Source organism: Leptonotus elevatus, chromosome 2 (genome assembly GCF_054856555.1).
Source record: "Leptonotus elevatus isolate MCC_2025b chromosome 2, RoL_Lele_1.0, whole genome shotgun sequence".
Lineage (NCBI taxonomy): Eukaryota > Metazoa > Chordata > Actinopteri > Syngnathiformes > Syngnathidae > Leptonotus > Leptonotus elevatus.
In genome coordinates, this window is record NC_141240.1 from 41102287 (window position 1) to 41116745 (window position 14459).

The 14459-nt window shown below is 39.6% G+C and overlaps 1 long non-coding RNA gene across 3 annotated transcripts; it reads right to left on the reverse strand.

Moving 5' to 3' along the window:
- Positions 1 to 883: 883 nt before the first annotated feature.
- On the reverse strand, positions 884 to 9317 carry LOC147180060 (uncharacterized). Of its 3 annotated transcripts, none has more exons than XR_015093966.1 (3): positions 7340 to 9317; positions 1669 to 3066; positions 884 to 1588 (listed from the first exon to the last, which is right to left on the reverse strand). It is a non-coding gene; the product is annotated as an uncharacterized LOC147180060 (long non-coding RNA). The 3 variants fall into 3 exon arrangements; XR_015093967.1 differs by lacking the exon at positions 7340 to 9317 and adding an exon at positions 4293 to 5747; XR_015093965.1 differs by lacking the exon at positions 7340 to 9317 and having other exon boundaries at positions 1669 to 3849.
- Positions 9318 to 14459: the final 5142 nt, after the last annotated feature.

The following is a 14459-nucleotide window of genomic DNA, read 5'->3' on the forward strand; positions in this document are numbered from 1 at the left end:
ACATACTACAAGACTTATATAGCTTAACAGAAAAAAAGTTACAAACATCTACTGAGAGTTGTTTTATTTTTCGCATTGAGCAGAAGCTTCATTATTTATTTATTTACAGCGCGGTTAGACCCGTGCTGCTCGCAACCCAGACCTACGTGCCCCTAGCGCTTGCCAGCCCTTGTTAAAGTATAACAAAACGTGTGACTTCATTGTTTACATGATTAGCGGATAGCATCAATACAATGTCTGCCTTGCTGAGTTGGAGTCTTCAGGAAGGGGGGTTTAGTAAAATTCTGAGCTAGATACAAATTCCGACATATTCTGTGTACCTTACACGCATCAGTAGTTGTAGCAGAAGCAGTACACCGGTCACCGGAGATTTTTGCAGTGGCGAAAGTGGATGGGAAGGATCGTGGTCTTTATGAAAGTGTGGGATACATGTTCCTCGTACCCTCAGAGCCAACCTTATGGCGAACAACTTCCTGACAGAAGGTGGAGCGGTGAGCGACCTGGCTTCGAATGAGAGCGCGTCATCCAAGATCATAATCATTTGTTTTATGCAAATTATGTTGCTGAATTTTAGTCTTGCAAGGCAACAAAATTACTTTCACAAACAAAGGAAAAACAAATCATAATATATATATATATATATATATATATATATATATATATTTTTTTTTTAAACTATAAATAAATAGATAAAGGGGCACTTTGGGCCAATAACCCCCACCCCCCCCCCCCCCCAAGCTCCTTTAGCCATGTTGTGGCTACATTCACCATCGAAACTAAACAAAACATCAAGTAAAATTATAATAAAAATATAAATTTGTTGGGGAAAAATATATATAAACATTTTTTTCAGGTAATACCACATGATGTCCAAATATATACATGTTGCTAAAAAGTTATTTATTTATTTATTTTACATAGTTGTGAGACAAACCTGATAGATGCTTCCATGGGTTCTTGGTTGTCTTGTGGATGATACAAACTCCTGTCTTTAAATGTATTTCAAAATAAAAGTCCCACATTGGCTATTTCTTTTTGGTTGCACCACATGATAATTCAATGGGCCTCGTCTGACAAATGCATCTCTCAATGGCCCATGTATTAAAAAAAAAAATAGCCTTCAACATAAAGGGTTTAAATAATCAAAGAATAACCTCATACCCTCGTACATAAAAAAGACAGTTCAAGGTCAAGGATGGCACAAATTGGATTCACAGCAAACCAAAATTAAGTGCAAAAACTTATTTGTCCAGAAAAATCAACTCACTCAAAATATGAATAATATTCTGGTACTATGTTTGTCCTGCATGTCATTCCAGATCTGAAAAAAAGAAGAAGTTTTTCTCATAGCAATATGCCGGTATACTCTTTTATTGTCAGATTTAGTTGAGCATGCCTTTAAGTCCTCCCTATGTGCATGGCAAGCATACGCCACTCTTGATAAACTGGAACACTTGGCATCTCCTCTGTTGCACATGGAGAAGTTAGAACTCCATCAGGCTAAGGCCAGGATCTGCTGTTGGGTTACCGTTGTATTGATCTCAATTTCGCATTCCGGGCATATTCCACTGGTTAAATCAATGAGGAACTGTGAGAGAACAAACATTCATAATAAGAGCAAGAATGTGTACTTCTTTGCTGGGCGCGTCATGTATTGCATGCACTTACTTGTTGGATGATCTCTGTCACGTTAACTCCCAGGGCATGGATAACCTGAGCTTTTATATGCCCGTACACTGTTGGGCAATACGAAGAAACACAACAACTAAATTACTTATTTCTTTACTCTTTAGTTGAACGTGACTTGCTTTAGTCCACAACAAAATTATGCATAATGTCGATGGAAAACTGCTGTTTTTCTCTTTGAGTGGCAATATTATGTCATCAGCCCAATTAAAGTGATATCTAGACTACTACAACCATTAAGTGGAATAACATCGAGACGCTTCTGAGTCTGTTGGTGAGTTTTCACAGCATTTTCTCACAGCGCATGAGTGATAGCAACCATTTGTAGATGGTGCTTTGCTGGCATCTACTGGTGAAGGCACAGCAATGCTAGTTGTTTTTGATGAACAAGTAGATTTGCTCCCAGTGATTGGCAGTACATGGACCATGTGAGCACATGTGCGTGTGATGTCACAGTACCTCTTCCTCCTCCAGTGGGTTCCTCTTGGAGAACTACCAACAAAAGACAACAATTCTATTATTTCACATCTGAGTGGTAGTAGTCAAAATAGATTTTGTTCCTTTCAAGAAAAAGCCCGACATGTCTTCTTTAGCAAACTGTTGTTTTGATTTTAGACAACTTGTGGAAAACATTTGTTAAAATTACTGTGTGGTAGAATGTGGGAAATTGAGAGCTTTATATATTAGTTGATGATGGCAAGGAAAATGATCGACTAATTAATCAATGATGTGACTGGTGAGGCATGGGCTTTTTTGAAGTCAAGAATAAAACTATGAATCCAAAATAGAATATTAGCCTCTATTTTTAAATTTTTACCTTAATTGGAACATTTGTTTTCAAAGCTTTTAATTGTGCTTTAATCAACACCACACTGTAAAAAAAATAAAAAGGCTTTACATTCCAGAATGAAGATTTCTGGTCAACTACTTGCATATTCCGATCTTCCGTGTACATGCTCCGCTACCTTCATCAGATCGATGTAAACATGTGATTTATCAAGACGAAGTTCATTGATCTGTTCTATAGTTTTTACACTTAAAGCAACATCTTGATTGAAAACAAGCTACTAGTACTTTAAAACAAGTTCTCCCATCGTAGACGTTTTTTATTTTTTGCTAACCTGGTTATGAAAGCCCCGATTATAAATGTAACCACTGGTAACATAACTGCATGTCTGTTTGTAAGTTGTAACAAACCAATCCGTGTTAAAATCAGTAAATAATTTTTTCAGTTAGGATCAGTGTTCCCGATAATTTTCTATGTGTGTTCCATGTTTCTGAGGCAATGGCACTTGAGGGTTTGAGCTTTCCAAGTAGATCACTGTTCTGGTGTACAATGTGCAAAGTGTAGGTGTGGGACTTTACTTATGTCGTCGTTAGCTGAAAAGGAAATAAAAGAGAAAAACATGTTATTTATCCCATTATACTTGAGGAATGTACAGCATTGGTTATACATTAGGATTTTGTGAAAAAAAAGTGGAAATGATTTTGGTTATGAGATAATGAGGAAGGTTGAGAAGTGGCAGCTAGATGAACGGCAAGTAGTGCATCCTTATATTGTAGTTATAACATAGCTAGGCTATTTCATGTAATAATAATAATAATAATCATTATTATTTTACTCTTCACACGCAGGACGGAGTAAGGTAAAGGAGCCTCCCCTACCTGCCTCTGACCGCAAGTCCCTGATAATAATACATGCTAAAATTATAGTTGTAATGTAGCTAGCTAGCCGTAAATTCTTGAAACGATATTATGAATCAACTACAACAAAAGTTTGGCTGCACTGTAACGAATTGACTCTAGAATTTACAAGAAATAAGTGGCAAAAAAGTTGCCAGCTAATTCTTGTAAAATCTCAGTACATTATTGCCTTTTTTACAAGTATTTACTGTATATAAATTAGTTACTGTATTTACTTTTACAGCAATTCACTATAATCTAGTTTACAACCGTTTCCTTTATTCTACATCATTTACTTATTTGATTTAAATACACAAATATAGTATGTCGTAGTAAAATCATCCATTCATTTTCTTAACCACTTATTCGTGCGTAGAGCAAGAATCGATGGGGACGGGTTACTAATAAGCCATGGCTTCTACCCGTCAGCCCTTCTTTCGTATGTCATTGTTACAAATGATATGATGTGATCGATGTAACCTGTAATAATGTGTTCGAAAGGAAAAAATGAATAAAACAAAACAAACAAAAATATATTATGAATCAACTGAAACAGTTATTTGGAAAATTCTGACTCCTTTGGCTGGATGCAGTTGAGTACTTAATGTTTGAGCTTCCCATGAACAATAGATCATTTTCTGGTGTACAATGTGCTAACGACTTAGGTTATGCGATAATGACAACGGTTGTGAGGTAGATATTAGTTAGTGGCAGCCAGATGAACTGCTAATAATCCATCTGTTCACCGTAGTTATAACGTATAGCTAACCTAGGCTCCAATTAATGGTTAGACTACATCAGATTTCACATTAGATCTTTAGGCATTCGCAAACAACTTATTACTGGAGGCAAATGGGTGTGTTTAGCTTCCCTTGCAAATCATTATTCTGGTGCGCAATGTGCAAAGAGGTGTGGGAGGTTACCTGGGTCGTTAGTAGCTGAAAAGTAAATAAAAGAGAAAAGCAAGTTAGCAAGCAATTTATTTCATTATACTAAAGGAATGTACAGCATTACTTTGTTTATCTATACATTAGGTGAAAACAAGTGAAAATGTCTTTGGTTATAAGATAATGACAAAGGTTATGAGGTGGATATTAGCTGGTGGCAGCCAGATGAACTGTCACACCGTGGTGAGGTTGTCTTGTCATTTCCTGTTTTATTTGGAAAATTCTGACTCCTTTCGTTTCAGGTCACTTGCCCTTCCTCATGTGGTGTCAGTGTCAACCCTGATTCCTGATTGTGTCCACCTGTTTCCCATTACCCTCATGTGTTAAATGGTCTGCGTCTCCCCTGTCTTGTGCCTAAGTGTTTTCGTCAGAGCCACTCAAGCCAGTCACAGTCCCTGTGCCTTCTTGTCACGACGACTATCCAAGGCAGAGCGTAACTATGATGTTGGGGACAGAGAGCTTCTGGCTGTCAAAATTGCTTTGGAAGAATGGAGGCACTGGCTTGAGGGGGCGAAGCATCCGTTTGTGGTCTGGACCGATCACAAGAACCTGGAATACATACGCAAAGCCAAGAGACTTAACCCACGCCAGGCCAGGTAGGCGCTGTTCTTTAACCGTTTTTCCTTCTCTCTCACTTACAGGCCGGGGTCTCGTAACGTCAATTCCGACGCCCTGTCTCGTCTCTATGACCCCGAGCCTGTAGCTAAGGAACCAGAGACCATCCTTTTGCCGAACTGTGTGGTTGGGCCCACACTTCACTTCTTTACTGTCATCCGGGAGTCCGACGGACAATGTACGCCATCTCCCGGCGATTCTGGTGGCCTTCCATGGAGCCGGAGGTCCGAGAGTACATCGAGGCCTGCTCGGTATGTGCCCGAAATAAGTCATCCACCAGATCACGCATGGGCCTGCTGCAGCCCCTTCCCATTCCTTCCAGACCATGGGCAGAAATATCCCTGGACTTTGTCACAGGACTCCCCATCTCCCGAGGTAAAACCACAGTTCTCACTGTAGTCGACAGACTTTCTAAAATGGTCAGATTCATAGCCTTGCCTAAGCTTCCCTCAGCCAAGGAAACGGCTGAGGTCATGATTAACCACGTTTTTCGAGTTCATGGGTTCCGTAGAGACATTGTGTCGGACCGGGGGCCCCAGTTTGTGTCTCGCTTTTGGAGGGAGTTTTACCGCTTAGTCGGAGCCAAAGCCAGCCTAACCTCAGGTTACCACCCTGAGGCTAACGGCCAGTCTGAGTGCCTCAACCAACAGTTAGAAACCGGTCTCTGGTGCCTAGTCTCCCAGAATCCTTCAACGTGGAGCAAGCACCTGGTCTGGGTTGAGCTTGCCCATAACTCGCTGCCTACTTCTGCCACAGGACTCACCCCATAAAATGTGTTTTTGGCTACGATCACCCCTTCTTTGCTAACCTGGAGTCTGAGGCCTCTGTTCCTTCTGCCCATGCCTTGGTCCGCCGCTGCCATCGCATCTGGGCAACCGCTCGGCAGGTACTGGAGCGCCAGAGGGACAGAGTCAAGCGAGCAGCTGATCAAAAGAGGAGACCTGCTCCAGCATACCAGCCGAGGCATAAAGTGTGGCTGTCCTCCAAGAACCTCCACTTGAAGGTGCCATGCCAAAAGTTGGCACCACGGTTTGTGGGTCCGTACCCAATCTCCAAGGTGATCAACCCGGCCGCTGTCCGTCTCCGCCTGCCTCAGTCCCTTCGTGTTCATCCATGTTCCACGTGAGCCAAGTCAAGCCAGTCAAGGAGAGTCCCCTGGTTCCGGCTCCCTCGCGCCCGCCGCCTCCTGTGATTGTGGATGGGGGCCCCGTCTACAAAGTGAAGCGACTGCTGGCCGTCCGCAATCGTGGCCGGGGCAGGCAGTTCTTGGTGGACTGGGAGGGGTATGGGCCCGAGGAGAGACAGTGGGTTCCTTCCCGCTTCATTATGGATGACTCTCTAATTGAGGACTTCTATAGGGATCATCCTGACCAGCCTAGGCTGTCGGGAGGGGTACTGTCACACACCGCGGTGAGGTTGTCTTGTCATTTCCTGTTTTATTTGGAAAATTCAGACTCCTTTCGTTTCAGGTCACTTGCCCTTCCTCATGTGGTGTTAGTGTCAATCCTGATTGTGTCCACCTGTTTCCCATTACCCACATGTGTTAAATAGTCTGCGTCTCCCCTGTCTTGTGCCTAAGTGTTTTCGTCAGAGCCAGTCAGTCCTCAGCCTTGTTGTCCTGTATAGTTTTAGTTAAGGAGTGATATTGGTTTGTTTGTAGTTTAGACATCCTCCCTTTTGGAGCGCCTTTAGTTTAACATTTAATAGCCTTTGTTTTTTCCCTCTAAACGAGGAGTTTTTTTTTTTTGTTTAATAAATACCTGCCTTGGCCTCAAACTACTATCTCTGCGTCTGAGTCCTAAATCTGCCACGTCGTGTCATGAACTGCGAGTAATACATCTACTGTAGTAATAACGTAACTAGGCTTAAACTATTAGTAAATTATGAAACAGCTACAACCGGCTTCATCTAAGACTTTGAGAGAGACAATAACTGAAGTATTTTGGCTGGGGACAGTGTGCACTTGAGGGTTTGACCTTCCCTTGTAGATAGCAGTTTTGGTGTACAATGTGCAAAGTGTAGGTTTGGTGACTTACTTGCATCTGAAAAGTAAATAAAAGAGAAAAACATTATTTATTCCATTATACTTGAGGAATATACAGTATTACCTTGTCTATACATGAGTATTTGGAGGGAAAAAAACGACTTAGGTTATGAGATAATGACAACGGTTGTGAGGTAGATATTAGTTAGTGGCAGCCAGATGAACTGCTAATAATCCATCTGTTCACCGTAGTTATAACGTATAGCTAACCTAGGCTCCAATTAATGGTTAGACTACATCAGATTTCACATTAGACCTTTAGGCATTCGCAAACAACTTATTACTGGAGGCAAATGGGTGTGTTTAGCTTCCCTTGCAAATCATTATTCTGGTGCGCAATGTGCAAAGAGGTGTGGGAGGTTACCTGGGGCGTTGGTAGCTGAAAAGTAAATAAAAGAGAAAAGCATGTTATTTATTTCATTATACTAAAGGAATGTACAGCATTACTTTGTTTATCTATACATTAGGTGAAAACAAGTGAAAATGTCTTTGGTTATAAGATAATGACAAAGGTTATGAGGTGGATATTAGCTGTTTTTGTTTAATAAATATCTGCCTTGGCCTCAAACTCCTATCTCTGCGTCTGAGTCCTAAATCTGCCACGTCGTGTCATGAACTGCGAGTAATGCATCTACTGTAGTAATAACGTAACTAGGCTTAAACTATTAGTAAATTATGCAACAGCTACAACAGGCTTCATCTAAGACATTGAGAGAGACAATAATTAAAGTCTTTTGGCTGGGGACAGTGTGCACTTGAGGGTTTGAGCTTCCCTTGTAGATATTGTTCTAGTGTAGAATGTGCAAAGTTTAAGTAACGTAAAATGTATTCAATTTTAGTTTATGAATGTAAAGTGTTTCCTAATCTATACATTGGGTTTTTGGTGAGAAAAAAAGTGAAACCAACTGTATCTATGGGATAATGGAAAACATGAGGTGGATATTAGCTAGTGGCGAGGATGGATGAACTGCTAACAATGCATCCTTAAACTGTAGTTTTAATGTAACTAGGCTGAAATTATTGGTAAGATATGCAGCAGCTACAACCGGTTTCATCTAAGACCTAGACATTCACTAAAGACTTTTGGCTGAATGCATTTGGACAGTTGTGTGTTTGAACTTCCATTGTCGGTGTTTTTTATGGTGTACAATGTGCAAAGTATAGATGTGGAAGGTTACCGATCCGAAAAGAGAAAAACATGTTAAATATCCCAGTTTTATTTTTGTATAGTAGGGATGGGATGAGAATTCGTAATACGAGAATTTGCGGGATTAGAATGACACGAGATTTATCATCCTGCAAAGCACGAGATGTATTTTTTTCCGAGGCATAAATCTGCTTATTTGTGACAAAAGTGTGCTAATTGGTTAAGAAAAAAATTTAATAAATACAAATTTAGATATTCATATATTCAAATTCTACACTTATTTTCCTTTAAAATGATTTAAATACATGGGCGTACCTAAAAAATATACAAAGTTACACCAATTTTAATGTTGGCACGATGAAATTTGTTTAAAAAAAATTGAATAATCGATATTGAATCGATTTTCCTTTTTGAGCCTGATATCGATTCATAAAACCATGAATCAATTATTTTAAGAAAATATAATTTTCAAGGCCATTTTTTAGGTATCTTACTGTTTTCTTGGAAAGTTTTTGTAACCCACTCAAGTTGTACACTTCACTTGTTTCATATTGTTCACATTAATTTAAAAGTCTTTTTTTACATTTATGAAAGACCTAATTGGTTGAACTTTGAGTCCATTCAGAATCTTTATTTAGAATTATTAAATTAGAATTATGGAAATATTTTCATCAATGTTTGTGTAACACTTAAGTGATTAAAACTTGTGTTACTTTCATTAAACTAAATCATTTAACCAGTTACGACCTCAAAATAATTTAATTTGAAAGTTGTTTGTGGCGTTTTTAATCATTCCCTTGATTTTTAAGAAGAATTGATGTTCCATAATTAAGCAATATTGATTGAATCGAAGCGGATCGAATTGGGAAAAATCTAAATCGAATCGAACTGAACTCCTGTGAATCGAAATCAAATCGATTGAGGAAATTAGAATCGATACCCAGCCCTATTACATTATGTACAATATATACATTACATACAATACATTATTACATTAGCCTACATTATTACATACAATGTATTTAACAACTTTTATACTAGTCTGTCACTCTGCTCTGGTGGAAACTGCTTGGCTTCTCGCTTGAGTTTCACCCTCGCCAATGTGAAATGCTTTAGCTCATGAATCCATTCATTTAAATTAAAAGTAGAAATATATTTGTTTAAGAAAGAGATCCCAGAATTGGAGATTATCACTGTTTGGATTACAAACCTTCGCCCCGGACTGATGACATTTAGCTGTTCTACTCCAATGTTGGATGCCGTTATGATGTGTGTCTTCTGTTCACTTTCATGCTGAAGGGTCACATTATGGTGTATTTTTATTTATTTTTTTACTTTTTTTTGGTTTCCATTAATATAAATTATTTGTTAAGTGACGTTAGAGGCGAGGAACTCTTGGTTATTTTGAGGCAGGTTTCCGAGACGGGCTACTAGCTAAAAACACGTTGCCCAAATTGTTCCAATAATGACTTATTTTCATTCATTTCTATTACAAATTTAACTTTGATGATGCTGGGAAATAATAATAGAGACATTAAGGAAGCTATTTTTTGGAAATTTTCAAAATCGACATTTTTGTCTAAACTATCTTTTTTTTTTTTGCCCCAAACTCAAAACTAATGGCACCGTCATGCGGACCCTTTTTTTTTTGGAGCAGGTCACATTTAGCGTACACTGTCAGGAAGACAGTCGCAGCAACTTTTTTATGACGGGAAAACGCAGTGAGAAGGCCATCTTCAAAATAAACCTTACTCTACCAATAATATATGGACATCAATGCCTTGCTAGGCTCTTATTTTGAAGTTATTCTCGGCAGCGTGTCACGGCCTATGACGACTTGACTCGTCGTTGCCTTGAACTGGAAGATTTATATTAGCCATCTTTTTGTTACAAATCTCATCTCATTCTCGTGGACTCATTCTTGTGAGACATCTGGTCTCGTGGGATTTCTGTCTCGTCCCATGCCTAGTGTACAGTATTACGTTATCTATACATTAGGTATTTGGTGAAAGAAAAAGAGAATAATTGTAAAACGTGGTGTATTGGATATCAGCTGGTGGCAGGTGTAGGCTGATGAATATTGCATCCTTATACTGTAGTTATAACGTAGCTCGGCTCAAATTATTGGTTAGACATTATGCAGCAACTACAGCAATCACTTTATGTCTTGCCATGTCAAGCCCCACTCTGGGTCTGGACTTTGTTCTGTTTTGTTCTTTTTGACCTGTGCCTAGTTTGCCTCCTTGTTTTTGCTCGATTAAAATAAACCTTTTTTTTGAGCTCGCCTGTGCCTCCTCATCTCTGCTGCCCGGCGTTTGGGTCCTCAAACACCACCCTCGTGACAAGATGATGGTCATCCATATTTGTTTTCATCAGCGCACACTGCGTGTGTTGGTGTGTGCGCTTTCCAAAGTATCCCGAAGAGGACTGGTACCGTGCTTCTTAGTTCCGCATTATTTTCAACGTTCTGTACTATATTAACCTTTGATTCACCAAATGTCAAAAGCCGTCATGACGTTAACACTAGGGGTGGGAAAATTTCAGATTCTTTCTGATTCAGACGGGGACAAATCTGAATTGATCCACAAACGTCCAAATTTCCATTATTAGACCAGTTTAAGGGGGCAACTGCGCTGCGTGCAGCTGCAAGGTTCAATAATGCGGATTGTGTCATACAACACTCGCGGGTTGCGAGTAGGACATACTGCTACATACAGGACAGGCTGTCTGGTGGTGGATGCGCTGCTTGACCAATTGTATGTGTTTTTTGCACATCAACATAAAAAAATAAATACATATAAAAAGATAAAAATTGTAATTCAAACATCCACTTTTTTAACCACTAAAAAGAACCAACCATTGTCTAATTCATATCTTTGTTTTCAGTGTTAAGGGAGTGACACATATTTTAATTACTATGCATTTAAAAAAATCTGATTAATCTGTTATTTTAATTTCAGCAATTATCACCTGTCTAAATTATTCAACACAGACAAATCTTTACAAGTGATGAAATGTTTCTACAAAATATCCAGTATTATATATTTTTTTATTGGCTACATTGTACATGTCACTGATTTTTTTTTAAAAGTATATTGAACATAAAACAATCTAGTTAAATGAACCTTCCAATTTGAATTTGTTGATTTACACCATTAACCAAATTTTATTAACATCTTACAAATTCCTTTTATATGTCTATGTGTGCCCTGAGGAAACTGTGGAGACAACATGCGCACAGTCACTGTTTGTGCATCTTGAAGAACTCATCAATATCACAAAAGAAAACATTTACTTTAGCAAAGGAAATGGACAAGTTTTAGTATTAAATAATAAACCATAATCAGCAAAAAACACAGTAATAGTCACGCTACAAATTTGGAAAATAATCAAATAAAAACATTTTGTGACTGAAAAGTCCTGGCTGTACCTAATCAATTGGCCAAGATGGCCGCCGCCCCGGGTGGGCAGAGGGGAGAGAATCCTTGGTGTACCTAATTAATTGGCCAAGATGGCCGCCGCCCTGGGTGGGCGGAGTGGCGAGAATCCAGGGTGTACCTAATTAATTGACCAGAATCCTGGGTGTACCTAATCAATTGGCCAAGATAGTAGTAGTAGTAATAGTATTTGCAATAGTAGTAGTCGTAGATAGGCCAAGCCTTGAGTACACCAAGAAAAAAAGGGGCTGAGTTGAGCTCAACAGTGAGAGATGATTGGCTGAGGCAGTTGCTATGCAAAAACGACAGATCATTCACGCACACACATTTGATTTTAACTTGTTGCGAGACGTCACGCACCCACATTCCATTGATTTTGTATAGGACACGCTCACCTCAAACAAAAGCCTCTCACGACCTAACGGTTGAAGATGCAGATTCCAGAAATGGCTCGTTAGAACGGCAAGGGTTTGGGGTACGCGAGCATGTTCTCAGTTTTTTAATCGGATGAAAAATGACCAACTTAGGAGCAGGTTGAAAACTTATGATTGATCGAAAATGAAGAGGGAAAAACGGCGAAAATAACATTGAAAAGAGATCGAAATAGTCCGACTTCTCCTCGCTTAAAGTGAAAATAAAGGTACTAAATGACACCTTAGCCAAATAAAACTTAGTTTTTTAGAAAGCAGAGGCTTGTGGCTACAAAATGTGCCAATTTGATGTCTAGTGAGCAAAGATTGTGGCCATGGTGACGAGTTGAAGTGAAACTTTTGGAAATAGATTTTTTTGTTCCCGTCACTGAAGCCTTAATTAGTCACACTCTAAATAGGCGACTTTCACCCTTTGCTCACTGTCTTTGAACCCGCACAGGGGGGAGAGCTTTCATTCCTTAATTTTTTTTTTGACACTGAGCTAAAGATGACAAAAATTCCAACAAAATGAGCTAAAATTCATATCGGTCGGTCAACGTATGTGCGCGCAGCGTGTCTTGGAAAAAGGTGCTTGATTGGAGTTGATCTCTTTCGGTTTCCCATTCATTCCTATGGGACTTTATTTGGGAGTTTTTTGGGAATAGCGTCCCCATGGTAACTGGGAATTCCCTTGCGGAAAAATCGGTGGAAGATTAAAAAAAATAATAAAAAGAAGAAGAAGAATAATACTAGAAAAATTTCCGCGGAAATTTTGAATGGGCCTGCTGACTCTTGCAAGGTGGAAAGATGCATGCTCTGAACTGTTTGCCAAATGTTGGTGTACTTTACCTCTCAATTTGTGTCAGCAGGAATAGAGTTCAGGACAATTTGTAATAACTGCAGTTATTACATGTGTAATGGCTTCCCTTATGTCTTGATTGACATTTTAGTCATATCAAAAGGGAATCAGTTTAATTTCTTGCTTATAGTGTAAGTGATTAACTAAAATATAAAATGCAATATACTGTATCATGGAGCAAATACAGTATGAATGCAGTGTTTAAATTTGACATTGCATATTAAAAGGCATGTTGGTGCTGATCAATATTGCAGGAATATTACTCCAAAGTACATGTAAAACGGCTCTTAAAAGAGCCGTTTTGGGTCTTTGTTACACAGCATCTTCATCTTTTCCTGAGCACACAAAGGAACAAGTTGTTAGAAAATAGGCAGCAAAACTGAACAGTTAAAACTTAATCTAAATACTCATCCAATACACATGTGACGGTTTTTCAGTGAGGAATCCTGTAGAATAAATCATTTTGGTCTACGTTTGCGGGATCCCTTTTTTCATCTTTTCTCTCCACCAGTTGTACCGGACATAACAACCTTGATATCCTTGGCCATGTCAAGTAGCGCCCCTTGCTGCGCTCCATCCACCTGTATTGCATGTGAAAATGAAAAATGAGTGTTCAATGTTTGCCTAGATCAATTCAGTAATCAATCATCACTTACCATCGCAGTTCATCCCTTACCATCGCAGTACCTCACTGACACCAACACTTTTCATTGTGTTATAGTCACAATCACAATAAGGACAAACAAAACATTCAAGTCCAAATGCACGATGTCCTGCTAACAGAAAAGCACACTGATTAAAAGTACCGTCATACAACACTGCTCAAAATAAGGGAGCGCTTAAATGACATATCCCATGTCTTAAATTCAATTTAAAGTAGTATCCCCCTCTTTTGAGCAGTGGTATGAAAGGCTCAATAACATTTGCAAAGGCGCACTTGTGAAAATGGTGCCCTTGCGATCGACAATGAGCTGACACAAGAAGTTAACACACAGTAGACCGGACTGTGGTAACTGTAATAAGTGTGCAGAACGCCTGATTGAACACAACAATCTGGGCGAGATATGTAAATGTGATCAATCAGTGTCTGCTTTCCAGTTGTGGCCTGGGTGATCAGCTGTGAAAAGCCTCTGGACTGAAACAAGTCCAGAATGGATTTCTTTCCCTTTGAAAGCAAATCCTCATTAAAGTCTCCGCAAACAACAATAGGCTGGCAGTCCATCACGGCCAAGGCATCCAAGAGACTTCCAAGGTTTGGAAGAAAGGTGCCAAGACTCAGGTTGGGTGGCCTGTAGACCGTAGCTATCAAAGCCTGGACGGGAGCGTCAACCCTGATGACAGCAAATTCCAGGTCAACCACATTCCGAATAAACCGACGGGGCTCCGCTTGAAGACAATCGCGATAATAGACTGCGACTCCGCCACCCTCTTTTTGGGCCATGTCCAGTCTATTTGAATATGAAACTTGTCTGTTGCGCACAAAAGTGCTGCATGCCTCCAGTTGCAAGGGAGGGGGGAAGAAGGATCCAGACAAATGAGTTTCAGTGAGGCAAAGGACATCTGCCAGCCTCAACTCATGATGAGACTTTAAGTCGTCAATATGAGATGGAAGGCCCTCTGTGTTGTGATGA